This window comes from Wyeomyia smithii, chromosome 2 (assembly GCF_029784165.1).
Source record: "Wyeomyia smithii strain HCP4-BCI-WySm-NY-G18 chromosome 2, ASM2978416v1, whole genome shotgun sequence".
Lineage (NCBI taxonomy): Eukaryota > Metazoa > Arthropoda > Insecta > Diptera > Culicidae > Wyeomyia > Wyeomyia smithii.
The window spans coordinates 92955542-92983469 of NC_073695.1; the positions used below are offsets into that span (position 1 = coordinate 92955542).

Below are 27928 nucleotides of genomic sequence, written 5' to 3' on the forward strand. Positions count from 1 at the left end.
AATCCGCGTTCTTGCGTGAAAAAAACCATAGTGTATTGCATTTTGGTCTCTAGATTGGCCACCTACATATTCAAGTGAGGTTCAAACATTTTACGGCGATTTTCTTCGATATATTTTCAATTCAAAAAAAATTTTTACACGGGCCCATACAAGCTACATACTGTAATTTGTGCAAAGAACTGCGATAAAGTTAGCAGTAACTCTCTAATTAAACAACAAAAAAATGTTTTGCACATTTTCTATATCAAACATTGCGTAAAACATTCGATACAAGATTAATAAATTCACAAACCACCAACTCAGTTCTGGTAAAAGGTAGAAAAATCGCCCTCGGAGAGCAGCTTGAATCGTTCTCGCAGAGTGGAAGAGCAGTGGTAGATCATTTTGTGGTAGCTTAGTTCGGGATTCAAACTAAACAAAATTTGAGAAAAACTTATTTGGAGTGTAACGTTCACGTGTGCAAAATTTCGTCACAATCTGTCAAGTGGTTATCGAGATGGCTTCCAAACCAGAAGTCGGACATAGAAAATCCAGGCCAGTCCCACAGGTAGATCGTGAAACAGTTGGGAATCGACCATTCAATCGTGCCCCGTGGGACACAATCGTCCAAGGAATCCCCACTGAAACTGGCACCGGAAGAAAAGCGAAGATGACCGATCCCGTGAAGGCATGGAAAGCAAAGGATTACTTCAAGCGCAATCCGAACCTTTCAATTCGGGACGTGGCCAAGAAGATCAATTTTCCGTCTGGTTCATTCAGCAGGCCGGACTTCGTATCTCCAAGGTAAGGAAGACGCCTAATCGAATAAATAAACGAAGTACGGTGGCCAAATCCCGCCCCAAGAAGCTGTACCGCTAGTGGTTGGTGCACCGAAATACATCGTAATGGACGACGAGACGTAGATAAAAGCGGACGTCAACCACAACGTCAAGCCAACGATGTTGTTTTCGTGCCAGGCAGAGGAGCCAAATCCGTCTAATCAGCCAATAGATAAATTCTGGGTGTCTATGAAGGACATGCTCCAAAAACTTTAAAAAAATTTTTGTCTGTTGTATTTTTAGTAGGTACGATCTTACATATATATATCGAAATTTTGCTTTGACAGCCATTACTGATTTTATTTCGCGTACCCCTTGGAGGCCTCCGAATATCCCCAGGTTGAGAACCGCTACTGTATACAAACAATTTAGTTTTAGTTTTGATGCATACTGTTTATAAATTAGCATCAGGCTTGTCTTCTCTCATTAGAGAAACACTACTGTGCAGGAGATTATCTTTCACTGCGAAAAAAAAAAAATGCTCTCACACTGGTGAGCAAAGCGACGCACTTGTTTGAAGAGAGCAGCGACTCGTGTGTGTTTGAGGAGGATGCAAAAAAAAAAACACCGCGGTTGTTTCTGAAATATCTCTCGGAAGAGATAATAAACTGGTGTTAGCTTTCTCACACGAAAGGACATTACGCTCAACAACTACACGAAAAAGTTCATTGCAGTGCTTTTACTGTGTGTCTTTTAAGTATATATAAAATGAGAAGAGCATCCGAAAAGAAAAGTAAGTTGTGTTGTTTGGTTTGCATCTCGAAACTGAAAAAAAAAATCCAGCTGCCTGTCACGTATATTTGTTCTTCGAATGCTATCGAATTCATCTCAGCAATACACACTACAGCGTGCTTCTGTGTATTCTCACTAGTGTGATTCACTACTCTTGTTTCGCTCAGCTGTGGTGTAAGCAGCGATTGTGTTAGTTTTTCTGCGAGCAGCAGAAACACAGTACAAAATAGGAAGAAAGGGTAGTACAAAAAATTGCTCTACATAGTGCTGATGCTACAAGAAGTAAATGGTGAATATTCACTCTCCTACATATTGAGGTGAATACCAAGCCTAATTAGCATTAATCAATAAGATAGCATAAGTAATGGAATTACATGTCTTATAGCATTTCGATGTATGTCAATAATGCCCAAATAATTTAGCACTTTCAACATATTTTCTCATGTTGATAAAAACTGATTTGACATTCTTCGATTATTTTCAACACAGTAAAAACAGATGAGAAAACATTATTTTGGAATTCCAGATTTCAAAAAGTCATCCTATATATGAGCCGTTGAGAGCAAAAGTGGTATATGTGCCATTTATACACTTTTTGGGTTTTTTGCATAAATTGATGCAGAACGCAATAACGTACTAGAATATCCACGAAAAACCGAGATCTGATAACCAAAACCAAAGTTATAGCCAGATCAATTTTTGGTAATTAACATAATCACAATTTCGTTGAGAGCAAAAGTGGTCCATGTCCAGTCCGTGCATATTAGATGAATTGTAACTCGAAGATCTTAGAATATAAAACAATCATGTCTTCAGCAAAGTTGGTCAAGTGATTGAGTACTTCCAGATGAAGATCTATCTGTTTTGGAATTTTCTCACTACGTGGCGCTAGTGTACCCGTGACTATTTTGTAACAGAAAGAGTTTTATCTATTTCAGTATCAACTCGTATGCTGTGGCTAGTTTAGAAGATAACTCTCTGAGGTCTTTGATAAAGATATATATTTACACACTGGACCCAGGTTTGGCTTTAGGCAGGCCACCGATAGCCTTCCGGAAGATCCAGAAATACCGTAATTGAGGTCAATTTTCTAAAGTGATCCTAGAGCTTCCTAATTTTTCGAAACTGCTTCTGCGGGATTGACTAGAAACGAAATGATTTCACCGAAAGATCCGGAACTAGCGTAAAATGTCAATTTTCAAAAGTGTTCCTAAAGCTTCCTGTTTTTTTTCGACACCGATTCTAGAAGGAAAATGATCTTTTAACGAAATATGCTCCAAGATGGCCACCACGTGAACTACCGGTACTACCATAAAAGAGATTAATTTTTAAGAACTGTCCCACTTTTTTCTAAACCACTCCAAAAATTAATAATCTCATAACAGAATGTTACTCAAATTTACCATCAGATAGCCCTTCGAAAGATCCGGAGTTACCGTAAACGAGATTAATTTTGAAAAACAGGTCCTAGTCCCATCTGGATACGGTGTATGTTTTTCCAAGGCTGTATAACATTTTCAGTTCACTCATTTGTCGCTCCTATAACTACATACACTGTCTGCTTTAATGAACAGGTTTCGTGTTAAATATACCATAATATCAAAGAAAAACCGAGATCTGATAACATATACCAGAGTTATAACCAAAATATTTTTCAGTTTTCCTCTTCTACGGTATTTCTGGATCCGGAGGGCAACCGGAGGTCTACCGAAAGTTGAACCTGGGCCCATCGTGTAGTTATTATCGACCAAATAGCAATTCTAAAGATACCAGGGTATTTTCCTTTGAATTGGCCCCAGTCGATCTAGATTATTTAAAATGTCTTCTGTTACATATACACTAGCGCCACAAAGTGACAGAATTCCTTAACAAACAGATCATCATTCTATAGTACTCAATCACTTAAACAACTCTGCTGAAGACATGAAAGTTCTATGTTTTAAGATTAGCGAGCTATAATGCATCCTTCATGCTTAGACTGGACATGTACCACTTTTGCTCTAAACGTTTTCTGGTTGTCATTATTTTTCCCATAGAACAAAAGTGGTACATGTTTTTCCATTAAAGTTTGTGTAAGTTTTTCAACCAGAAATCGTTATGCTTTCATGTGCCGTCTTTTGAAACCTTTCCAGCAATGATTTAGTGCAGTTATGTTGGGAAAAATTGTTGAAAATAATTTACTATTCAAGTGTTTTCGTTTATCGCGTCTCCTGAAAAATTTATTTAATGACACACGTACCACTTTTGCTCTCAACGGCTCATATTTCTATGATTCAAAACTTCTTTACAATTTTTACTTCAAAGATAAAGCTATTTTTAGTGTGGTAAGTGATAGGGGAATTGTGGGTAAAATGAACAGGGGTGGTAAAATGGACACCCGTTTAAATCTCGACTATTACTTTGAAAATAGTACAAACTTCTTTGGCACCTTATCTTAGAGGCACTAGAAGTTATTCAAAACAAAGTATGCGACATGATACAGTCAAATAGTCAAAATAATAAACAAAAACAAAAAACACGTGTACATTCGTGGTGGTGATGTTATTTTTGGCCTACAAAAAATAAGGTTTTTCTAGTGGAAAACAGTATTTTATAACGATTTTTCTGCAAATATCTGTACTCAGACTACTAACCAGTAGAAATCATCAAAGGTTAGTAATTGTTTAAATGATTTTCTCGATATATTTAGGTATTTTTAATAATATGTATGTGCGGGTAAAATGGACAGCCCATGATGATGGGGAAAAAATTGTGTTAATTCCCATTGAAAAATCTAGATGCTTCGTGTTTATATCAGAAAAACACAAAGGTAAACTCGGACAGATGAACAGATGACCGCGTACCGCGTACATACCGTTGAATGCGGAATGTCCGTAACAAAGCTTCCGCCATTTCTCAGTTTCTTGCGGGTAAGGTCATATATTGTTATTAATTCTACGACAAACGGTGAAAATTGAACTGTTGGTGAATGCATAAGTGTATCAGGAACAGCATTTTACTATCTGTGAAGGGATAATTAATGTTCACGGTGTTCATACTACCACCTCCATATGTTCATTTTACCCACACGTGTCCATTTTACCCCCAAAAAACTGCTTTCGAAAATGCACATAAAAACTACCAAAAATACTATATTTGAGTACTTCTCCTTATTTGTTGTATTAACCATTAGTGGCTCAGTGAATGTGCACTATCGACTCATAGTTGTAGTGTTAAACTGTGGCGGAAATTGGGAAATGGCTTCGGGTGTCCATTTTATCACCCCTTCCCCTAGTGTGGAATGAATATTAAGAAAAATGGTTCGCGATTGAGCGGTTTTTTGATGACATGTGGACTGAGATGAATAACGGAACAAATCCGATATGATAACAACATTATCGATATAGGCGGGTGCCTAGCGTGGTTGGTAACGTCTCCGCCAACCACGCTCGACGCCTGGGTTCGAATCCCAACGCCGACATAGGTGTCGATGGTTGTGGGGTGGCGTGATCCACTCACTACTAACCCAACTGGTCTAGATTCAATTTAGCCGACACCGGGAGATTTTCTGAGGCGAAAAATCTCTGGGATCACGCCTTCCATCGCATGAGGAAGTAAAGCTGTTGGTGCCGGTCCGTTAATCAACGGGTCGTAAGTTAGGGTCCTAGGTGGAGTCGCCTCCCTGGGCGTCGGTGATTGGCACAACAAAAAGTGGCGGAACTAGACCGACGGAAAATAAGCAAGAATAAAAAAAAAAAAACATTATCGAGAGCGATAGAGAATCAGTTCGAGCTGCTGATTGATTACACTGATAAACAGAGGTTTTGCCCTAGAGCACAAACTGAAAACATAAAAGATTATAGCTTTTTAACCATTCCTGTGAAATTTTGACTTTTTTCAACCATTCCTGTGACAACTTTTTCAGAGACTTACATGAGTTTTCCTGAAAGCCAACGTAGAAGCGACGAATCCGGCGAGCACTTTTTGTGCGGCATTTTTCCGCACTTCTTCTACACTAGGGACTCCAAAATTCGCAGGAATTGTTGAAAAGTTATAATCTTTTTAGGGCAACTGGTTTGAGCTTCAGATGGTCTCGAGGTAGGATGCAGACATAACAAGCCAGTCGTCGTAGGTTCAAGGCTCGGCTTGGGAGAGACTGTTAGTGTCAGTAGGATCGTAGCACCCAGCCCCCCGCAATCATCCTGTACATTAAACAGTTGGCTGCGAAGTCTTCGTATAATTAAACAGAAGGTCGAGTTTCGAATCGGAATGTAGCACCAAGGCTTTGCTTTGCTTTTTTGGTTTGAGCTCTAGGATATTTTTTTTTCGCTTCTGTCGCCCAGTATTAATGGTCAAACTATTTTTTCCATTCTTGGACTAGGAAGTCAGAGTTCTAGAATAGTTCATCATTTTTATTCAATAGGGATAAATATTCTAATTCGGCAAAATAAGCTGGTGACGATTTCAGAATATTTGTACTTGAGGTAATTCTGTTCCGTTGGAGAGATAACTGGAGCATAAGTTTCTTGTTATGATTTTTCAATCTATCTGAGCTTCTCTCATAGACAACTGGTGTACATAACAGATGAACTCAATACGTTTTCTTCTTATGCAGCCAGAGTGCACATTTCACACACCACGCCAAGTTACAACTGATGGATAGGTTCACTATCCGCAGGCAGACAGACAGACAGACAGCGTGTGTGATGACTAAACTGCTAAATCACAATGTTCACGCCAAATGTGGGGGCCCCGGCTGACCACTTGTTGCTTGCAATTATGCAGTCAAGCCGGCCACAGTACTGCACCAGTCCGATACGAGTTGGTTGTGGTCGTGCAATCCTCTGTGGTTCGGGTTACGAGGCATTTTTTTGCTGCAGCAGCAAGTTTTGTTTTTCTCTAGTGGTTGATACAGATTCGAGCAGCTAGATAAGGATATATGCTGCCGTCTGTCACTTCTATGCCGCCGGTGATTTCGAAATGATGACGACGCTGAAATGTGCGATGGTAAAAAACACGACCTTCGTTGGCTGCCTAAAGATGCTTTTGCTCTGATAATGCGATTCAAGGTACAGGTATGCTAATTTTTCTAATAACATTAGTTGATAAATAATCTCCATGCAGATTTAAATATTAATTACATCAAACGGAAGTTTCTTTCGTTCGTTTTCCTACACCGCAAAATTGTAAAACTTCTACAAACGTGGCATCTCTGCGAAATACTAGACGATTTGACTTTGTATGTCATTCTAAGGCAGACTTGTATGAAAAATCCCAAGTTTTGCGGTCTACCTTGTCAACCGGTTCAAAGCTGCTCACGGTTGGGTTAAAAAAATGTTGCTGAAATGAATTTGCTTCGCGTAACTTTGACCTACTGCTTTTTCACGGTTGGGTTTGATACCCTCCAAAAGTGCCAACAGTGCGTCACACGATCTCTCATAATTGATAAAGTTATTTTTACTTTTTAAAAGTTGTACACAATTGCGCAGTCTTGGTCCGCTACGCTGACATGTGTTACGTGGTATTCCATACAAATTGTCTAGATATTGATCCTTTTGTTCGAACACCGTTCATAATTTCTTTATTGGAGTGAGACAGTTGGAGAAGATTAGCGATCAAGAGTTACATAAAGACTTATACTAGTTCAAACGCGTTGGTTATTTCTGGGATGGAGATAAAATGATGTTGTGTTCGAAAAAAATGTGACATCGTCAGTTTTATGCTTTGCATCCAAAACTTCCAGTTTCAAACAAATAGTGAATTTATGATTTTATATTTGAACAGGAATCCGTAAATTCCGAAATCTGTGTAGAAAAAACTTCAATTACTAAAGGTTTTCAATCATTTCTGCTAAAAACTTCCGAAAAAAAATCAATAGCAGTGTTATTTCCAGCTATGAATTGATCTGGAAATCAAGAAAAACTATAAAAATGTTAGACCAAATCAGTGAATATTCAGTAATTGGATTAAGTAAACTCATCGGACACTCTCAATAAATGAATTGAAAATAAAAAAACATTAAAAAATGTCGCGTGAAAAACGACTTTTCTAGGAAATTCGCTTGAAAAACATTGCGTGAATTCCGAGATCCGCACAAAAAAACGCGTATATTGCGAAATCTGTGTAAAAAACGCGTAAACGCGTTCCTGCAGGGAAAAAAGGAAGGATGAAGGATCGTAAATACTAGTGACTAGTTTGAACTACCAAAGCAAACAAATAACAAAATACTGTGTTGGTGATGGGAAGTCGCAATACAACCTATTAATAACTTTTCATTATATATTAAACATGCAAACAGTTTTCCCTGGAAAAAAATGAAACAACCACCGTTACGATACAAGTCTTTTCTGTTTACCACTGAACAACGATTAATTTTTTGTCGAAATCGTAAATATACTGCTGCAGTATACCCAACCAAAACTATTTTTCACGCTGGACCAAAAATAATTTTTCATAAGATTGTTAACATTTCGCCCTTCTGGATGAAATCGTGCGGTACAGGTAATTTACTTGTTGCAAGAGTGATCGATAGTTCGCACCTACTTTAAGATGTGCCTTAGCCAACAGAAACGAACCACCGATCGGTACTATGGGCTGAAGTCCGTTAGAAACAATGTTGTTGGTTGGATTGCAATGAAACCGAAAAATAAGTAAAACATACAACAAAGTTGTTTACAGTTGAGATAGCCGGTAAAAGATTTCTCAAAGCTGAACAGTGATTTATAATGTTGCTCGACTAAGTACACGATTGTTGATTATGGTTGAGCGGTATTCCGTTGAGTCTGGTTTATTTAAAAAAAAAACTAATAGCAATTTTTCATTTATATTATCAAATCGGTTTATTTCTATTTATTGAAATCTCCTGTGGATAATGTTCCACCATCAGTATTTTAGATTCCTAAAAGGATTTCCAATGACTGACGAATTGTTTATCAGACCAATGGCATCACAAATTTCAGCACATTTTTTCTCGCGCCAGACTTAGATAATAGCAAACAGTTTCTCGCTTTTTGCACACTATCTTATTAGTAAATGCAGTCAGACTTCGTTTTTAATATGTATCTTCTGTTTTCAATTTCTTTTTGCAGTTGCAGTTCCCATTGCGTCGTCCAGCTGCTCGTTTGTTGGTTTCGAATTGAAGTTTGTTTTAAATTTGCCATTGAGCTATCACAAAGGGGAGAAGCCTTGCGAGACAGAAATAACAACAGTGAAGAAAAGCACTTTGCTTGAGGAGGAAAAGGAGGAAAAAAATCGCGGAAAAAAAAGTTAAAGAAAACAGAAGAAGTGCATAAATCACTTCGGAATGAAGTAACAGAGTGAGGCCACTAATTGTTGCAATTGATGGAAACCATCCGGCCGCATCGGGTGCCCTACGAGAGAGTGACCGCGGCGTCGTCATTGTCGTCGTATCTTATCTATACACGCGCCGTTTCCATTTAGTCCATCGGTTAAAAAATAAGTCGTGCGGAGTGTTTTGGAGTGTTTTTAGCTTTTTTTTTGTGTGCGTGTGAATGGCGATTTCAATTTATGGGTTTCCAAGTTATGTTTGCTTTATTTCCCATCTGTATACATCTCGTCCCAACAATCCAAACCATAATGGTCTATTAGCCAAAGCTCCAGTCAAGTGTGAATAGCGAGTGAATTTTAATTTGAAGAAATACATAACTTTTAGAAAACTAGGTTCAAGCCGATTATTGCACACCACTGAACCGAAGCGCGCCAAACCACGTCAACTGCAGCAACGGCAGGGCCGCAGCTTTCACGTATTCGCTGTAATCGTCACACATACAACAGACAGGACAACACATTGGCTACCCATCAGGGACAAATCTGCTAGGCTTCGCGGCTGTCGCAAGATTTTAACAGTAACGGTGAGTATGCTTGGTAAACTAGTTTACTCTATATACGGTCGAAATTGGCAAATCAATATGAAACTATATTCATATGTAATTAACCCGTACTTAAAGGGTTAGCTAAAAAAATTATGGCGTCAATTCTATATTATGGTACACTTGCTGCTGATTGAATTTTTTTCTCTGTCTTGTATGGTCAAGCTGTAGCTTTGGTAAATTGAAGTTAATTAATTCACCGGATGCCGGTTTCCGTTTAGGGTTTGTACGTTCGAAATCGTGAGCTAGTGTGTTTGAAATATGCTCGAAATGCCTTCTTTCAACTATGGATAACTATGTTAAGTACAGAATAAAAATATTTGCAAATATAAATACTAATTTTGCAACAATTTAATTTATTGCTAATTAACTTGACCCGGCAAACGTTGTTTTACCTCAAACGAAAATTTGTGTTTTTTAATAATAAATGTTGATATCTTTTAATTATAAATTATTGAGCAATGTAAAGATGAAATTTTACTTCTGACTGTAGTCGGCTTGCGTTCTATGTAGATTATCTCGTTGTGGTGCTTGCTGGCTAACTCAAGAACGGATCAGCTAGTTATTAAATAAATTTTGTCCCGATCATTTTTTCTCTTTATTTAATTAATTTTGAATATTAAAGTATGGGAATTCTTGATTGATTCTGCATACTTCCAAAGATTGACCTTGCGATTTGTTTATAGTCTGCAAATACATGACGAACCGGAGAATGGATCTGTTCAAACTCAAAAGGCAAATCGTTGCTTGTAATCCAATGTTGTCTTTGATGCTTCACGTCAAAGCTTGTCGCAATGAATAGTTTTGGTTGTTTTAGATTTCCAAGCATTGTTCTACTGATTTATTCTTCCAATATGTTAATTTCCACGAATTTTGTTTTTCAAGATAAATTCAAATTGTCGACATCTTTGTTTTTCGCAGTCAGGACTGCAAGTGCATCATAATTTTGAAGGATATTTAGAAACACGTTCGTAATGACTTTCTTTTTAGTCGATTTGGCGGCAGAAATATAGTGGGAACGGAATCTTTCAAACGACAACCTCAACTCTTTCATTGCCAATCGCTAACAATTATTTGTCGGATGCTGAAACAGTGAAATCAAATAGCTCAAAAATCACATATATTTGACAATTAAGTTATTTATTCAAGGAGGGGAGGATGCCGCATCGAAAGATGATTGAAAAGAGATTCTTCTGTATCAAAAACAAACAATACCTAAAATGGATTTTTGTTGCATATAAGTATAAATTTAATATTTTTGATAAATAAGCATAAAATAAATTATTTCTTAAGTGGTAATATCCACCAAACACTCAAAAAACAAGGCTTTTTTCGTGATTTTTTTTAAAGGATATTTGAGATGTAAGATGTAAGATCGGAATATATATAGTTTGCTTGTCTTGCAGTCGCACGACAAACGAAAGTTACTCAAATTGCCTTTTTCCCAAGCAAACTTTGAAGCTGAGGTACACTAAAGTTTGTTATTTTTTTGTGGGTAGCAACGCAAACACTCCTGTTCTGACTACAAGATACCTTTGCTTTTAGTCCTCCACTCACCTTCTCTCGCCTGGTATGAAGACAGTCGTAAGGAAATCAAAGCTAACTGCGTCTTAACTAATATTCGGCACACGTGTTGAATTAGGACATGGCTATAGGTTCTGATGCAGGTGCATCGACAAAAACCGCCAAAAACGTAATAAAGGGCAGAAGGCAATTTTAAGATGTAAAGCAGGTATTAGACGAAGCAAATATTTGCTATTTTTCAAAACAGATTTTATTTTGTGCAAATAAAAATCGTACCAAAAATATCAAATATTTGCGTCGTCTAATACCTGCTTAGAAAGACATAATATCAAAGATATCAAGCATGTAAATGAAATCTAAAGTTAGCCAAACCACTGTCGGTTGATTATGAACGTTATTTTATAGTTACATGTCCAATAAGTTCTGTAATGTCATGGCATTACCACCGAAATTAGGTTGTCAAATGATGGAATAAGGCAGTACCTGTTGTAGTTCATTGAAGATAGACTATGAAAACGTCAAGAAAATAATGAGGATTATAAACCTTTTTGCTCGAGAAAATAAGCAGTTTGTTTTTTTTTTTTAAGTGTGTAGCAATTTCTATATGCAATGAAATTGTAATTTTTTAATAGTACAGTTATTCGATAGCAAAAAGGGGAGTTTCTGGCAGCACGGCCATTGGTAGGCGCGTTTAAAAATTACTCCGTCATATTTTCGCATAATTCGAGTGTATTCTGCTGGGTTTATGGAAAAAAGAGTCTGCAGTTTAAATTGACATAATAGTTCAAGTTTGTATTGTGTGAAGTTGGCATGAAAAAAGAACGATATTATGTGAAAATCGTTCGGCAAAATGTGTTTTATTTTTCTGTTTTTTTTTTTGTAAGCCAACATCCAACTATGAAAAAAATGTCAAAGTGTTACGTCATACAGTGGCAAGTGCTATAGTAAATGTTGAACGAAGGCGCAAGGAAAAGGGTCGAAGAACCTATGTAAAGCTAAGTATTCTGCTTTTATTCGTTCAATTATTGTTTCATATAACTAGCGCCAGTTAGAAAAATTAGTTTCAATAAGAAAGCGCTAGAAAAATAATTCTAATTGGAAAATTTTGCTGTAACACCTGTATTGTCTGTCTGTAGGGACGTACAAGTTGTTACGTGATAATCGATATTTCTTCGATATATACACAGAAAAAAAATATTTCAATTTAAAAGTGAAATAAATCTACAACCAGTAAGTGTTATGTTTAGTTTTTGCGTTTCATGCGTCTCGTGTGAGCAGTGCATTGACGTAGGCAGGGATACTTTAAACACCCTGCATGCGTTGTCAATTAGCCGTTTTGAAAAAAAAATGGTCTATTTATTTGTTTATTTTTTTGGTAGATGTCAATCTGGGTGCATTGCTTACAGTATGTCGAGATTTATTTTAGCGTGGTTTTGTGGAATCATTTGCTAAAGCTCTGCTTGAAAAATCAGAATTGCCCCAATAGGTGAGAGCTTTAAACCTTTGTACACGCTGGCTCTCACGACACGGAACAGGTAGCATTAGAATATAATTCAGAAACTTATCGCGGCCTGACCGAACGGTTACGAACATTTGGCCCAGTTTTATACCCTGTTTTATGATTTTTCTAGCTTTTGAACAAATTTTGAAACACATAGACAATTTTTATTAATTATGTGAAAAACTTGTTGGTCGGAATAGCAACTAAATTTTGATTGCGATTGCTTTGGCATTTTATCAATCAACTTAGAGTTCTGTCTTGTTCGATATGCATATTGCATTTTTTGAAATTTTTGAGCTATGAGTGCATGAAACTTTGCCAGTTTTTATACTCAGTAGGTATCTTAACTTAAATACAAAACAAAATATTATCGGGGCGAAGCACCGTGTCCTCTCGCGTATGCGTCGGTGAGAGGGAATAAAGCGGTCGTACATAATGCTCCGGTGTAAACGTGTCTTCGGCCTTGGTGAGCTTTGCTCATTTAAGGATTATCGGTGTATTTTGATTTCCGAGATTTTTAGCACGTACACGAGTAGGTTTCGGTCGTTCGATAAATATTGTAATTATTCAATCGAGACAAAGACAAACCCTGCATGAATGCCAAATCTATTCCTGTTTTGCCGGTTCAATGTTTTTCCTTTTTTTCTTTTAAATAAAGCGGGTGTTTTGGCTTTTTCGTCATACCAGTGGTCGGCACGCTCTTGTTTGCTTTCGGAGAAGGCAGTTCAGTTTCGCGCGCGGTATGTTGACTGCGCTCAGTGTGACTATCTTAATACAGCGCTCTATTGGTTATTTGAGCTGGTACCAATAGTTTGCGTAGTTTGCGTTCGGCGTGCGGTGGTTGCGTTTTACGAAATCCATTCGTTCCTAGGTAAATTTAAATTTAGTTCACAGCATTAAACGCGAAGTTTGGTGTGATACAGACTGTTAGCGATTGGTAGGTTGCCGAAGATAACTAGATCGTGGCGCGGTTCTATTTATATCGTCTCCTGGTGGCCGGTTGCCCAGAGACCGAGAAGTAACCATATCGTGCGCGAAATTGTGTAGAAAAGATCGCACCATCAACCTCGATGGATCCAGATCAATTCCTTTCCACTAACACTAATTCCTTCCTTTGATACTTGTGGATGATGCAGAGGATTCCTCGGTCTCTAGTAGCAACGAGTATTAAACTAACACTCCCGATATCCCCCTCTATTGATCTGCATTGGGCGTGGCCAGCTTCGTTATTGACCAGTGAAAAGAAAGATCACCAGGAATTGTACACTGAGAATGGCTTGCTACTCATAGGCACCATTTTGACGGTTCTTTGTGCAATTTCAGCTGATTCTGGTCAATCGCGGGCAAAACACGGGCGATCAAATATGCTATGCTATGCTATGCTATGCTAGTACAGTTATTCGATAGCAAAAAGTTTTTTGTTTATTAAAAATATCAATTACGACCGAAGGCGTTAATAACGAACATTTATAAAAAAAAAGTTGAAGCAAACCGGCTGTAACTCGCTAAAGCCATTTTATGCAAAACATCATATCGAGTTTCAAGTTTAGCTCATGGCGCGTGACAAGCCGCACTTGAAATATATCCAACTTTCTTACTATTACTCAAAGCTCTAACAAAATTTACAAAAATGTTCTCAAAAAGTCGTACTCAAAGATAAAGCAATATAATTTTTCTTCGATATTTTTAAAAATAGAAAAGACATTTAACCTACACAAAACATGCTGCACATATTGTGCCCCAAATTAATTCTTTAAGTATACTACGACATTCAAGATGTACTGAGAAAGTGATAATATTTTTGCTGATACGTGAAAATTTTAGCTGTTTCAAGAAAACTTAGAGTATAAGATAAACCCATTCCCGACAAGTGACATTCAAACTTTGATTCAAGTTCAACAATTATACTTGAAAATTTTCACGATGAAATTATTCAGTAAGGTACAGATTGATCTTTAATTTGCAATACAGTTTGTGTAAAATATGTTTATAGTTGATGAGTAATAAGATTTTGAAGATCTTTTTTTGAGGTAAAAACTGATTTCTCTTCGCCGGGATCGGGTTAAGCTATTGGCCATTATTTTCGAACATTATGTAAAATCTGATCAACAGTTTTGATTTAAGATATTTTGATATATCGACATAAAATTCTCAAAGTTTTAAAAATTAAATATAGGTTTATCTACTATCCTGCAAATGCGCTACAGTAAACCAACTTTTTTATTTTTTTATCAAATAATATTTGTTTGCTTATGTAGAAGAAGACGAAAACAAAGAAGTAGACAAAGGTGGTGGTGATGGGATGAGGATTGTTATGTTCTTACGCAACACTACAAAAGGTTTCTGTGATGGAACGCAGATAACAGATGTTTCATGCGCGTCATTTATCATGTGTGAAGTTATATCGGAGTATTAGAGAGGGATTTGAACTATCCATCAATGATTAAAAGAGGATAGTACTTCGTTATTCCAAGCTTTGCTATTGTTATTAACAAATTGCAGAGACAAACTTTTGCATGTGTGAATATTTTTTTAGCAATCCAGTACTTTTTCATGAGCAATGGTTTTTGTAAATTGTTTTTTTTTCAATCACATTCATTTTTAGTTATTTTGTAAGTTTAGTTTGAATATAACATATGTAACATCAAACAATTGAGAAAATGAACTGTTATTCAATTTATTAAATTTAAAAAAAAATTAAATCGTTAAAAAACAATTTTTCGAAAATAATTAGATTCTGGAAAAAACAGCTGTGCAGTGGATCCGTATAAGAAGCGAGATGCAGATTCGTTTTCGAGTAAGCAATCAATCCACGATCTACTGAACGAAGGATTTATCACAGTTTAGATAATTAATTAAGTTTTAAACCAGCGCTGGCCATCTGCATCGAATTGTCGATAGTGTCATAATTACATCTTGAACTTTAACTCGATATTTCAAAAAAAAAAAAAATTCATTTTAGATTAAATACCAACTTTTAATAGTTCAAAATGCATTTGTAAGTGGCTAGCCACTACGGGTCAGCTAGTATATAAATAATATATCATTGGATTAAGCAACTCTTGCAGAATAGAAAAAAAAAATATTGCTATTTTTGTTACAAAATGGCGGCTGTGCAGCGATTGCCGTGAACCGCTTTTTTTTTAAAGTTAAGTATTTTTCTTCGCAACGGCAACGGTTTGGAAGCAAAAATTCTTTTTCGACAAAAAAAATCGACTTAAATTGTTTATAATTTTCATTGTTGTTAATCAATCGCTAAAATCGTGTGTACTTCACTAGATAATCTAATGAAGAAGCTACAGTTAAAGTTTCAAGTCAATCGGATGTAAACTTTTTCAGTTCTACTGCTCACCGAACCCAAATCCGACCCGTACCCGACGGGTTCGGGTCGGGTTCGGGTTTGAAAATTTTTTAAAATGTCGGGTACGGGTCGGGTTCGGGTTTGGTGAAAAAAAAAATTCGGGTTCGGGTCGGGTTCGGGTTTGAAAATTTCGGGTTCAGGTCGGGTATGGGTATGAAAACCCGAAACCCGACCATAAAATCTATGAAATCTCGGGTTCCACAATTTCGGGTTCGGGTCGGGCTCGGATTTCATAGAAATAAAATTTTCGGGTTCGGGTTTTAACGAATAAAAAAATTTCGGGTTCGGGTCGGGCTCGGGTTTCGACCGAAAAAAATTCGGGTTCGGGTCGGGTACGGGTTTGAAAAACATCAAACTTGACTTGAAAAACATCGAACTTGACTTCTACTATTTTACAAAGCCGAGTATCGCCAAATCAAACGAAAAATGTGATTTTGGAGTGTAAAAGTTGTTCGTTAAAAATTGATTTGAACGAACTTTGAGTTTAGATCTGTACTTGGGCGATGTAGATTTTGATTGTGGGATAGTTTTAGCATGGTTTAGGCCAATAAAAAAAAATGCAAGAAACAATTTTTTTGGTGGATATTACCCCTTAAAGGTTTGTTTGCAAAGCCATGACAGCAAGTTTGACATAGAACTACATAAGGCTGTGTGTTACATCAAATGAATTGTTGCATTCGAGAGTGTTCGCAAATGATAAGTTCGAAATAAACTTCTCCTCGTCAAAAATTTTGTGAATTATATAGATCCTAATATTACGATAGACTTTTTTGTATCAATATGTTCATGTCAATAATTTTTATCTAACACTATAAAAATCTAGGGTCAGTTTTTGGCTCCAGCAAATCTTCGCCAATACGGGAATACTTATATTGGGTCGTATTTGGTAATTTTGAGCTGTTTTTTTTTGTTGTTTTCAACGTGCCTACAATCGGCTAGCGTTCCATGCACATTATTTCCAAACTGGTAGATAGACCCTAATATAGGGTAATCGCTCCATTATTCATCTCAGCAAGCAGGTGTACCTATCTGCCCCTGTTTACATAGTTGACGTAACAACCAACACCATCATTGCGAGGAAAACGCGTTTTTGTTATTTTGACTCAAATAATTATATTGAGATACAATTTCAACTAAATAGTCTGTCAATTTTATGAAGATTGATGTTTGAATAGAGGCTGCATGGATTTTACGAGTCTGCCCGTGGTTATTGATCCAGAAAAACCACTACGCTAGTTTATGCGAATAAACATGCATTTTTCTCGCAGATTGTTCGCATAGCCTGGCGTAAAAACTCGACTAGGGGAGAACCGTACAAGACGCATTAGTTGGGTAAGATGGCCCATACTATTAATTTCCCAAAATACTTACACATGAGCCGTTGAGAGCAAAAGTGGTACATGTGCCATTAAGTGAAGTTTTCAGGAGACGCGATAAACGAAAACACTCAAATTGTAAATTATTTTCAACAATTTTTTCCAACATAACTTCACTAAATCATTGCTGGAAAGGTTAAAAAAGACAGTACATGAAAACATAACGAGTTCTGGTTGAGAAACTTACCCAAACTTCAATGGAAAAACATGTACCACTTTTGTTCGATAGGCAAAATAATGACAACCGAAAAACGTTGAGAGCAAAAGTGGTACATGTCCAGTGAGCATGAAGGATGCATTATAGCTCTCTAATCTTAGGACAAGAACATTCATGTCTTCAGCAGAATTGTCTTAGCTATTGAGTACTATAGAATGATGATCTGTTTGTTAAGGAATTCTGCCTCTTTGTGGCGCTAGTGTATATGTATTTGGTAACAGCATACGAGTTGATACTGAAATAGGTAAAATGCTTTCTGTTACAAAATAGCGCCACGTAGTGAGAAAATTCCAAAGCAGACAGATCTTCATCTGGAAGTACTCAATCACTTGACCAACTTTGCTGAAGACATGTTTGTTTTATATCCTAAGATCCTCGACTTACAATTCATCTGACATGCACAGACTGGACATGTACATGGGCGTAGCCAGAATTTCAAATAGGGGGGGGGGGGCAAGCTGTCCAAAATTTTAGAAGTAAAAAATGGTACACTAAGGTCGCTTTTTACGCGGGTTTTTTGTGTGGCTTGTTTTACGTGATTTCTGGAATTTACACGGTTTTTTTACGCGGATTTCGAAATTTACGCGTTTTTTACGCGGATTCCGGAATTTACGCGTTTTTTACGCGGCACGTATCCCCCGCGTAAAAAGCGACATTAGTGTGTTAAAAATAGAAATAAAAACTAGTCTTTAGTGATTGTTATGTACATCAAGGCAACCAGTGAAAAGTTGTCCTTGACATCAGAGTGGAAAATTTGATTATTCTTCGTTCAACCTCGAATATAAATAGATGTTCTTTACTAAAAACACTTGAGTTCCTTTAAACCTTTGGACATATTATTTTGGCGACGATGATCTCAAGAATCCATGAACATGGCAGAAGATAGAGTTGGTCAGCAGCCGCAACCGGGAATTCAAGATATGATTCACAAGATGGCCCAAGTTTTACAGCGGATAGCGGTCCAGCAGCAGCAGCGTCAGATTTTGGAGTCCCTCTCTTCGAACATCATCGAGTTTGTCTTCGATGAAGAAAACGGAGTTACGTTCGGACGTTGTTATTTAACCGCTACCAGGACCTCTTCGAGAACGATGCAGGCCAGCTGAATGATGCGGCGAAGGTAAGTTTACTTCTCCGGAAGCTGGACCCATTCGCACAGCCGCTATCTCAACTACATACTGTCAAAGCTTCCCAAGTGAAGATTGAAGACACATTTAAGATTCTCAATTAAATCTTCGGGCATCAAATGTCAAACGTTCTGGAAGCGGTTCATGTGTCTTTTCACGATTGTTGTTAACCATCTGCCGATGAACACTCAGCAAGCAGAGAGCACTCAACCGCTGTTCAAATATTGTGGACCTCAGCCAGGTTTTCACCCGACGTAATGTGCTGAACGAGCGTTCAATCGTGCAGGTTTCCATGGTAGAGCAAGTGCAATTTTAACTGCTTTCTCAGTCGCAGGTAAAAAAGAACGGGCTCTAGCTAGCAGGTCTATAAGATCCAACTCTTCCAAGTTTTTACGGTCTGCTCTCATACTGCTGCAATGTTAATCCAAACTTCCACCTCTCCAACAAAATTGTCAACTTCATGAAAAATTACGAAATTTCCGGTTTTGCGTTTGAACTCTTCCAACGACATGCGTATTGCGTAAGCGGGATGCAGCAAGGATAATACGTAGGCTGGTGCACTATCTTCATCGAACCGTGTTTCCAGTGAGGTTACAAGAGAGTCAAGGTAAGAAATTGTCACAGCTCCAATACTCCAAGCCCGTTGATGCAGGCGGATTTGCCCGGTACTTTTGCCGCTGCAATATCCTTGGTGGATCAACTGAAAAACCTGTGCAATTCCACGCAACATAGCACAAGCATTTCAATCAATTATTTTTGATCTGGCTGTCATTTACACAGATGTTTCTATGGGCTAAAGATGCCGTTTTGTGCTATTAGAATTATTGAAAAAAAAAAAATCTGCACCAATGTCAACATTTAGGGGGGGGCAACGCCCCCCCCTCCCTGCCCCCCCTGGCTACGCCTATGGACATGTACCATATTTGCTCTCAACGAAATGGTGATTATGTTAATTACCAACAATTGTGTTGGCTATAACTTTGGTTTAGGTTATCAGATCTTGGTTTTTCTTGGATTTTCTAGTACATTATTGCATTCTGCATCAATTTATGCAAAAACCCAAAAAGTTTAAAAATGGCACATGTACCACTTTTAGTCTCAACGGCTCACATGTGGCTTTTTATGACGAAATTCTTCGCTTTTCTCATAAAAACCCAGCTTCTCTACAGTTCTCTTATAAAAAGTGTGCCATAATGACTAAAATACTCGAAAAACTGTGCATATGGCTGTACTGCCGCTCATAGCAAGTCCGTCCCATTTGCGTTTTGGTGCTGATGATAAATCAGCAATTGAAAATCGTAACGCTTTAGGTGAAATTTTGCACTCCAATGCTTTTCCAATCAAGACCATCAACAGAATTTAGTACTGCAATGACAATCTAACACTTTTACATCATAAAACTTGTATAAACACCGAAATTTGACCAAAATTTGTTGAAAATCATAAGCTGGGACTCACATGCGATTACTTGTACGGTACGTAGCCAGAATGATAGCAAGTCAGTCTCAAAGCCGGCTACGACCGGTGATGAAAAACAAACTACTGCAAATCAATGGCGGTGCTATAGCTTGCGTTTGGAATGAATCCATCGCTGGTCAATTCATAAATGACCTTCTCTCGTGCCTTATTAAACAAGTTTTTTGTGAGAAGCATAACATAATGTACCAACTGCGCCGCTCAGAATTAAATTAGATTTTGTTTTTACATTTGACACTACTGATAAATTCGAAATCAGTGTAGGTAACTTATTCTAAATTTTCCTGAGAGCGGTCACACGTTCGTGACGGCGGACAGCTTCGACGTAGCAGTGGAAGCAAATATGAAAGAACAAATATAGCTTAGGAAAATGTTTGCTCCGTTAAAAAACAGTTATGTAGCGTACCGAAGTATTTGATATGACTGACAAATTCTTCAAAACGAAATTCACGACAATAATGTTACAATTCTGGCCCACGTCTTTACATAAAATACGGATAAAATACGAAAAGTAGTATTTACTCAAGAATGCTTTAACTAACAATACAGTGACACACCTGAAGCGTTCATTGTTCAACAACCAACAGCTGAAAGAAGCTACTGGTGGAAATTTTGTCTTGAAGAAAACATTGTAAAATTCAATCAAACCTCCTATCGAATAACACTTGGTACATCCAATTCTAAACCTGAAGACCATAAGTTGTGGTAAATATCACATTTTTCATTATCATTATAGACTGTGGGGTTAGATTGCGAAGATTTTTGCAATGGGACCGACTTGCGATCACTTTTGCTATGGGACAAACCGACTTGCTATTTTTTTCATAGTTCCTCAGAACGAAGTATTCAAAAATATTTGTTCTGTCGAAAGTAGACATAAAAAGGAATTGATTCCATAAATAAACTCAAAATTGACAAAAATGCAATTGGGACGGACTTGCCATGAGCGGCAGTGTAGTTCTGTCCAACATGTAATTATTCATGAATTTTATTCAAGCTTTGATGATTAAATGACCAGGGGCGGATTAACGCGTAGGCGAAGCAGGCGGTCGCCTGCTCGTCAATCATCGAGGGGCGGCAAACAGACGGCTAATGCGTGTGCTTATTTTTTAAGCGACGAGGGAATTTTTCTCTCTCTAGCAGGATTTCTATTCACGTGCGACGCGACCATCCACATTTTCATGTACTAACGTTGTACTAACACTCCACATGCCACAGTCTTCTTGCAAAATTTCAGCTCAGTCGGACTTCGAAAAGTGGTGCCTCGAAGCGGTCAAAATTTCACTTTTTCGGCCGATAAAAAATGCACAGGTAGTTCGTAAAATGTTCGATATTGAAAAAAATGGTCTTATAAATGTATGAAACGTCGAGATCTGTCATAATCTCTCAAACTAATTATCTTAAACTTTTTTTGTAAAAATCAATTTTTGTAAAAATCAATCCGTTCCATGCAGCAACCAATCTTGTTGTTAGCGATGGTGCCAAGTCATGTTTTGATGCAGTAGACTTTTTCAGTGTCGTGCAAGAAATTTTCAACTTCTTTTCTGCTTCAACTCATCGTTCAAAAAACACATTACTTCTCTTACGATAAAGCCTCTGAGTGGAACGCGTTGGGAAAGTCGAATTGATGCTGTCACTCCCATGAGGTTTAATATAGGAGAAATTTATTATGCCCTATATGAAGCAATCGAGGATCTGAAGCAAGATGCGTTTGCAAGAAATACTACAAAAAGCCTAGCAAAAAAAAATAAAAAAATCAAATTCTTATGCAGTTTAGTAGCTTGGCATTCAATTTTGTTCAAAATCAATTTAGTGAGTAAGTACCTTCAAAAAATAAATAGCAGTCTCGAAAACACTATAGACTTGATAGGCAGCGTTTAAAACTTTTTGAAAAATATGAGAAATGAAGGTTTGAATAGCGTCATTACTGATGCTTTAGAAGTAAATCCGGAGTTTCAAACAGAAACACGAATTCGGCCGAGAATGATAAAGAAACAGTTTGCATACGAACAGTCAGATGAACCAATTACATCGAAAAAACTCTCTTTCAAAGTGAATTTCTTCTATTCTGTATTGGATGTAGCTATTGCATCGTTCGATGATCGATTCCAGTTAGGGTTTGCAATATTCCCGAAAATTGATTTCCCGGGAAACGGGAATAAAAAATCTCATTTCCCGGGAATTCCCGGTAACCGGGAATGGAAAAAAATTCTTAGCAAAAATGATATTTCAATAAAAGTTGAATTATAAAAAGTATCTGAAAATCGTTTACAACTTCATTATCAATTCGAATGAAAAACGAATTACAAAACAAAACTTATTCAAGTTTATATCAGAGCCTCTTTGCTAATTTTTATCAAATATATTTACTGTGCCATTACACGATGCGAATTATTTTTATAAAATAAACTGCATAATCAATCTAGTTTTAATTGGCGTAACAAACCCTTTTGTAATTGGTATCACCGTTGATTATAGAGTAGGATTCCATGTAAGAATTTTGATTGTTCAACTAGAACGTTATTTAGCCTCTCGGTAGTTTTCTTTGAAAGACCGAGACAAACTGGAAGGAAATGATAGAATAATTAATAATCTGTCCAATATGACTCTAAATAAGTTAGTTTCAGAGCATTTGAATGTATACGTAATTAATCTCAAAGATGATTTTTTGTGTGAAATCGCGGCCACGACCCAAATTACGCTGACTGAGCTATTATTAAATTATTTACTTCTGGTCGCATTGATTCACGGGTTTCAAATTTTCTTAATCGATTCAATTTAATTTTTATCAATGGCAAAGAAAGAAATCACTATTCGCTCAGTAGTGAACTAACTGTCAAAGAATGAGATTGAACGAAGCAAATATTTGCCTAATTTTTCGTTTACTGAATAAGACAGCAAATATTTTCGACAAATAACCGAAGCAAATAAATTGATAGTACTCGGCAAGTAAATATTGACCGTCATTTCAAAGAATTATTTACTTCGTATAATGCCCCTTTCAAAGCTGCTATACACTTTAACGACGAGTTCCGTGTTTTGATAGTATATAAAATTTTATTGCAAAATTGTATGGGAAATTATATTGAATCTTGCGAAATTTTTTTGAAGAGCTCGGGAATTCCGGGATCCCGGGAATCAATATTTCTGTTCCCGGGATCCGGGAATCCCGGGAAAAAGTAATTCCCGGGAAATCGTTCCCGGGATTGCAAACCCTAATTCCAGTTAATGAAAAATCACAGTGACAATTTCAGCTTCTTGTATGATATTCACAGTTTAATGGGTTGTAGTACAGATCAGTTAGAGAAAAGTTGTCTACATTTACAGAAAATCCTCACACACAAGAAAGAGTGTGACATCGATGGACATGAAATGCGCCAAGAACTTGTTAGTTTATCACCTTATTGCCAGCTGAGACGACTCCAATGAATGCGGTCAACTACATCACAAAAAATCAACTGATTGATACTTTTCCAAATGTTTTTGTATCTTTGAGAATTTTACTCACTTTACCCATTAGTGTAACAAGTGGTGTTCTTTGAGCTCCTGGAAAAGACATACAATGAAGGCGCAGGAGACATATCCACAGTTCGATCAGCACTACAGCGCGAGAAGTGTTGGGTACAACTGCGTCCAATGAGTGGTTTGACGCTGAGTGCCAGCGAGTGACGGAGGAGAAGAACCGCGCCAGGGGTCACATGTTGGCCACGGCTGTGACTCGTCAGAGCGTGGGTAGATATCGAGATGCTAGAGCCGCTGAAAAGAGACTCCATCGCCGGAAGAAACGACAGCATTGGGAGCGTCTTCTTGCGGAGGCGGAAGGTTGCTTCTCCAGGTACGATGCGAGGAGCTTCTACAAGAAGGTCAACGGAATTAGGAATCGAAACGTGTCAGCTCCTGTCATGTGCAACGATAGGGAGGGGAACCTGATAACCAATAAAACAGAGGTGGCCAGGCGTTGGAAGGAACACTTCAGTGTGCTGTTGAACGGTGAGGGAAACAGTGGAGTCGAAAGGAGCAGGATGACTATTGAGAATGATGGTCAAGCTGTGGATCCACCATCCATGGACGAGGTGAAGAAAGCAGTGGAAGAGCTGAGAAACTGCAAGGCAGCTGGGAAGGACGGCATTCCCGCCGAACTCTTCAAAGTCGGGAGCGAACAGCTGTATCGTGCCATCCATCGGATCATACTGAGAGTGTGGTCTGATGAAGAATTGCCCTCGGACTGGTTGGAAGTCTCATATGCCCGATCTACAAAAAAAGGTCATCGCCTGGACTGTAGCAATTATCGGGGCATAACTCTTCTCAATACCGTGTACAAACTTCTCTCCCGCATCCTGTTCCACAGACTGAGGCCGTTGCAGGAGACCTTTGTTGGCGAGTACCAATGCGGTTTTCAAGGGGGACGCTCCACGACGGACCAAATGTTTACCTTGCGACAAATCCTCGATAAAATTTCGAGAATTCAACTTGCTGACGCACCATCTGTTCATAGACTTCAGGGCAGCGTACGATTCAGTTAAGAGAAATGAGTTATGGCGGATCATGCTCGAACATGGCTTCCCAATAAAGCTGATTGGGCTGATACGTGCCACCCTTGAAGGTTTTACATCAAGCGTCATGATAACCGGTGAGATATCGGACCCTTTCGTGACGTTAGATGGTTTAAAGCAGGGTGATGGGCTGTCGAACTTATTGTTCAACATCGCATTGGAAGGTGCTATACGGAGGGCTGGTGTGCAGAGAAGCGGCACCATCATTACGAAATCGCACATGCTTCTAGGTTTTGCGGATGATATCGACATTATTGGTATTAATCGTAGAGCAGTGGAAGAGGCCTTCGACCTCTTAGGCAAGAAGCTGCGAGATTGGGGCTTGTCATAAACTATGCCTAAACGAAATACATGGTGACTGGCAGAGTGCGTGGTAGTCCGTTGGAGGTTGGTGCTGCGGTGGTGCTAGATGGGGAAACATTTGAAGTAGTCGACGAATTTATTTACCTGGGAACATTAGTGACATGTGACAACGAGGTTAGCCGTGAGATAAAGAGGCGGATAGCAGCCGCAAACAGGGCCTTTTACGGACTACGTAACCAGCTAAGGTCCCGCGGCCGGCAAATCCGTACTAAACTTGCACTCTATAAAATACTGATTCTTCCGGTGGCTCTCTACGGCCATGAATCATGGACGCTGAAAGAGGCCGATCGGTGAGCTCTTGGTGTTTTTGAGCGTAGGGTTTTGCGTTCAATCCTTGGCGGCAAACTAGAAAATGGTGTTTGGCGCAGACGCATGAACTATGAAGTGTACCAGGCATACAAGTCGGCGGATATAGTCAAGCGGATAAAACACGGCAGGCTTCAGTGGGCTGGGCATGTAGCGAGAATGCCGGATAAGCGTCAAGCGAAGTCTATATTTAGCAGGAATCCCGATAGAGGTCGTCGACTTCGGGGTAGACCCCGCACTCGTTGGATGTGTCAAAATCAAAATCAGTCAAAATCAGTCTTCGCCTGCAGCTCAAATCAGCCTTCGTCCGCCCCTGTAAATGACTAGTAAAAAATACAAAAAACTATGGTTCCCCTAACCATTACACTTTTGGAGTTTATAATACTATGAGTATTTCACTATTAATTATTTCACTAACTTTCGTCAACTTTAACCTAAAAACAATCAAAATTAAAATTGGGGCAAAATACACTATGCAGAGCTTGCAGGAGATTGCTTGACAAATTAGAGCATGTTCCATTATTTTCGATTTTACTTTCGAGACTTCAAGCGCTTCTCACTTCGCGTGCTGATTTCTGCTAGTGGCACATTAGCCACCTGCTTTGGAGCATACTGGTGCGTTTTGGTCACGGGCTTGTTTTGCGGCAATGGTAATTTTTACCAAAAAAGACAATGAAATCGAGTATTTTATAATAAAATTCGTCATAAACATACAATAAATAGATCCTACAATCATCGTTCAATGTCGCTTTGAAATGATTTGAAGCGCTTTAAATCGCAAAAATGCTTAACTGGTGCGTTTTGTACAATCCTCCCCTACTTCCTACTCTGCCACGCAGTTAATTCAGTTTTATCAATTGTGTATCGGTCAAACGTTAGTTATTGTCCACTGGCAGTTTCAATGAGATAGACACACACAAACACACATACGAACACGTACACACACTTACGAACACACAAACATGCATAAAGACTCACATTTACACCAAGGTGGGTGATCGCTACATGGAAAAATGAAAACTTGACAGCACAGAGCCAGGACAGAGTTTTTTTAGTCCAATTTGGGCCCCCAGACAATGCTAAATCTTCCGGATATGAATTGCTCGTGTCTCTGATTGGCGCATTACATATCAAATTTGTCCGAAAATTAGTATAAGAAAACCTCCTTTTCTGCATGTTTCTGCAGAAATCCACTTCCGGTAGATTCAGGATTGTTACGGGCCCTTGTAGAACCATAAAAACGTTCTGACAAATCTATTAATTTTACCAACTGTGGTATACACACACGTTTCAATTGTTTCATCTAATGCAAATAATATCCACTACTAGGCGGAAAGGACACGGTCACTTTAGACCTTCCTGAGCCTGAGTATTTGTAAAAATATCAATATACAAAACAAGAATTCAATTCCCCTTTCCCCTTACCATGGATTGTTAGTCGAATGAAACGATTTCAACTTAGACAATTGCACCTTGTATGGAGTGACGCCAGTTTTGCAACCAATTGGCAGTAACGCCATAACGTTTTTCCAATATTTCTCATAAGTTTCAGAATAAAATAGTTTTCTTTTCGTTTGTAGTGTATGTATCCTAGGGAAAGGAAGCTGAATCAACGAAAAAGTGCATTTGTCAATTTGGCTCTAACGTCAACTATGTAAACAGGGGCAGTATATCCATCTTATTTCTCTCATTATGTCCAATTTACCGTCAAATTTCTGCAAATTTTGAAAGTAAATCTATTTGCTTCTCAATTTTGTCTCGATTTTGAAAGTTTTACGTTGAAAATATGGTAAAATTTGACGATAAATTGATCAAAAAGGCGTGATGAGATGAATATAGGTACTGAGATGAATATAGGAGAGATTACCCTAGATGTTTTTGTTTATTTTATCTTTTATCTACATAAATACAAAAAAGTCGTTGTCCGTATGTCGCGATTTAACTCATGAACGGATCAGCCCATTTTTTCTCTTATATAAATAATTTCGAACATTGAAGACATGGGAATTCTTTATTGATTCCACATAGGTACTTTCAGAGAAGGGAGGAGTATCATAATACCATTCCCTGCTTCCGAAACCTTCTACGTGCCAAACTTAGTTCCATTCGGTTGATTAGTTCTTGAGTAATGCAGAATTTTGTGTTTAATTTATATTCCCACCATAAAAATATTTCCTACCCCAAATTTGGTTCCCATTACTTTACTAGAAAAAATTTGTGTGTCATTTGTATGACAGCCCTCCCTTTCAGAGGAGGAAGGGGTCTCAAACCAGTATAAAACTCCAATTTATAGCATAATACTCTAACTTATTATATAGAGACTCAAAGATTTATTGAAAGTGAGAAGTTTGTTTCAAACTTATCATTTGCGAATCTCGAATGCAATAATGCATTTAACCCCATCCCTGCAGAGAGGAATCAGTTTTTACATCAAAAAATGACATTTAAACTCTTATTACTCAGCAACCGCATGCATAATTGGCACAAACTATATTGCATGTTGAAGATCAATCTGTTCTCTAACTGCTTAGAATATTTTCATCGTTAGAAATTTCAAGTATAGTTGTTAAACTGTTATCAAAGTAATAAGGAGAAAACTGTGTAGTGTAGTAGTGTGTACAATATGATTTTTATCGATAGGAAAAGAATAATACAAAATGTTTATGATAATGTATTTTTTACTGTGGTTCTATATGAAGTGATGGCGAA

The 27928-nt window shown here is 37.9% G+C and overlaps 1 protein-coding gene across 7 annotated transcripts in view; it reads left to right on the forward strand.

The window, feature by feature from the left end:
- LOC129722656 (zinc finger CCCH domain-containing protein 13-like) overlaps positions 1–27928 on the forward strand; it is a 119767-nt gene that overhangs the window by 30674 nt on the left and 61165 nt on the right. For 3 of the 7 annotated variants that reach the window (XM_055676268.1, XM_055676275.1, XM_055676269.1), the window contains exon 2: positions 9138–9400. The gene's annotated coding sequence lies outside the window, so the exon portion shown is untranslated. Of the gene's footprint in view, positions 1–8617; positions 9401–27928 lie in introns of all 7 variants that reach the window. The other 4 variants (XM_055676272.1, XM_055676274.1, XM_055676271.1 and 1 more) reach the window with 3 other exon arrangements.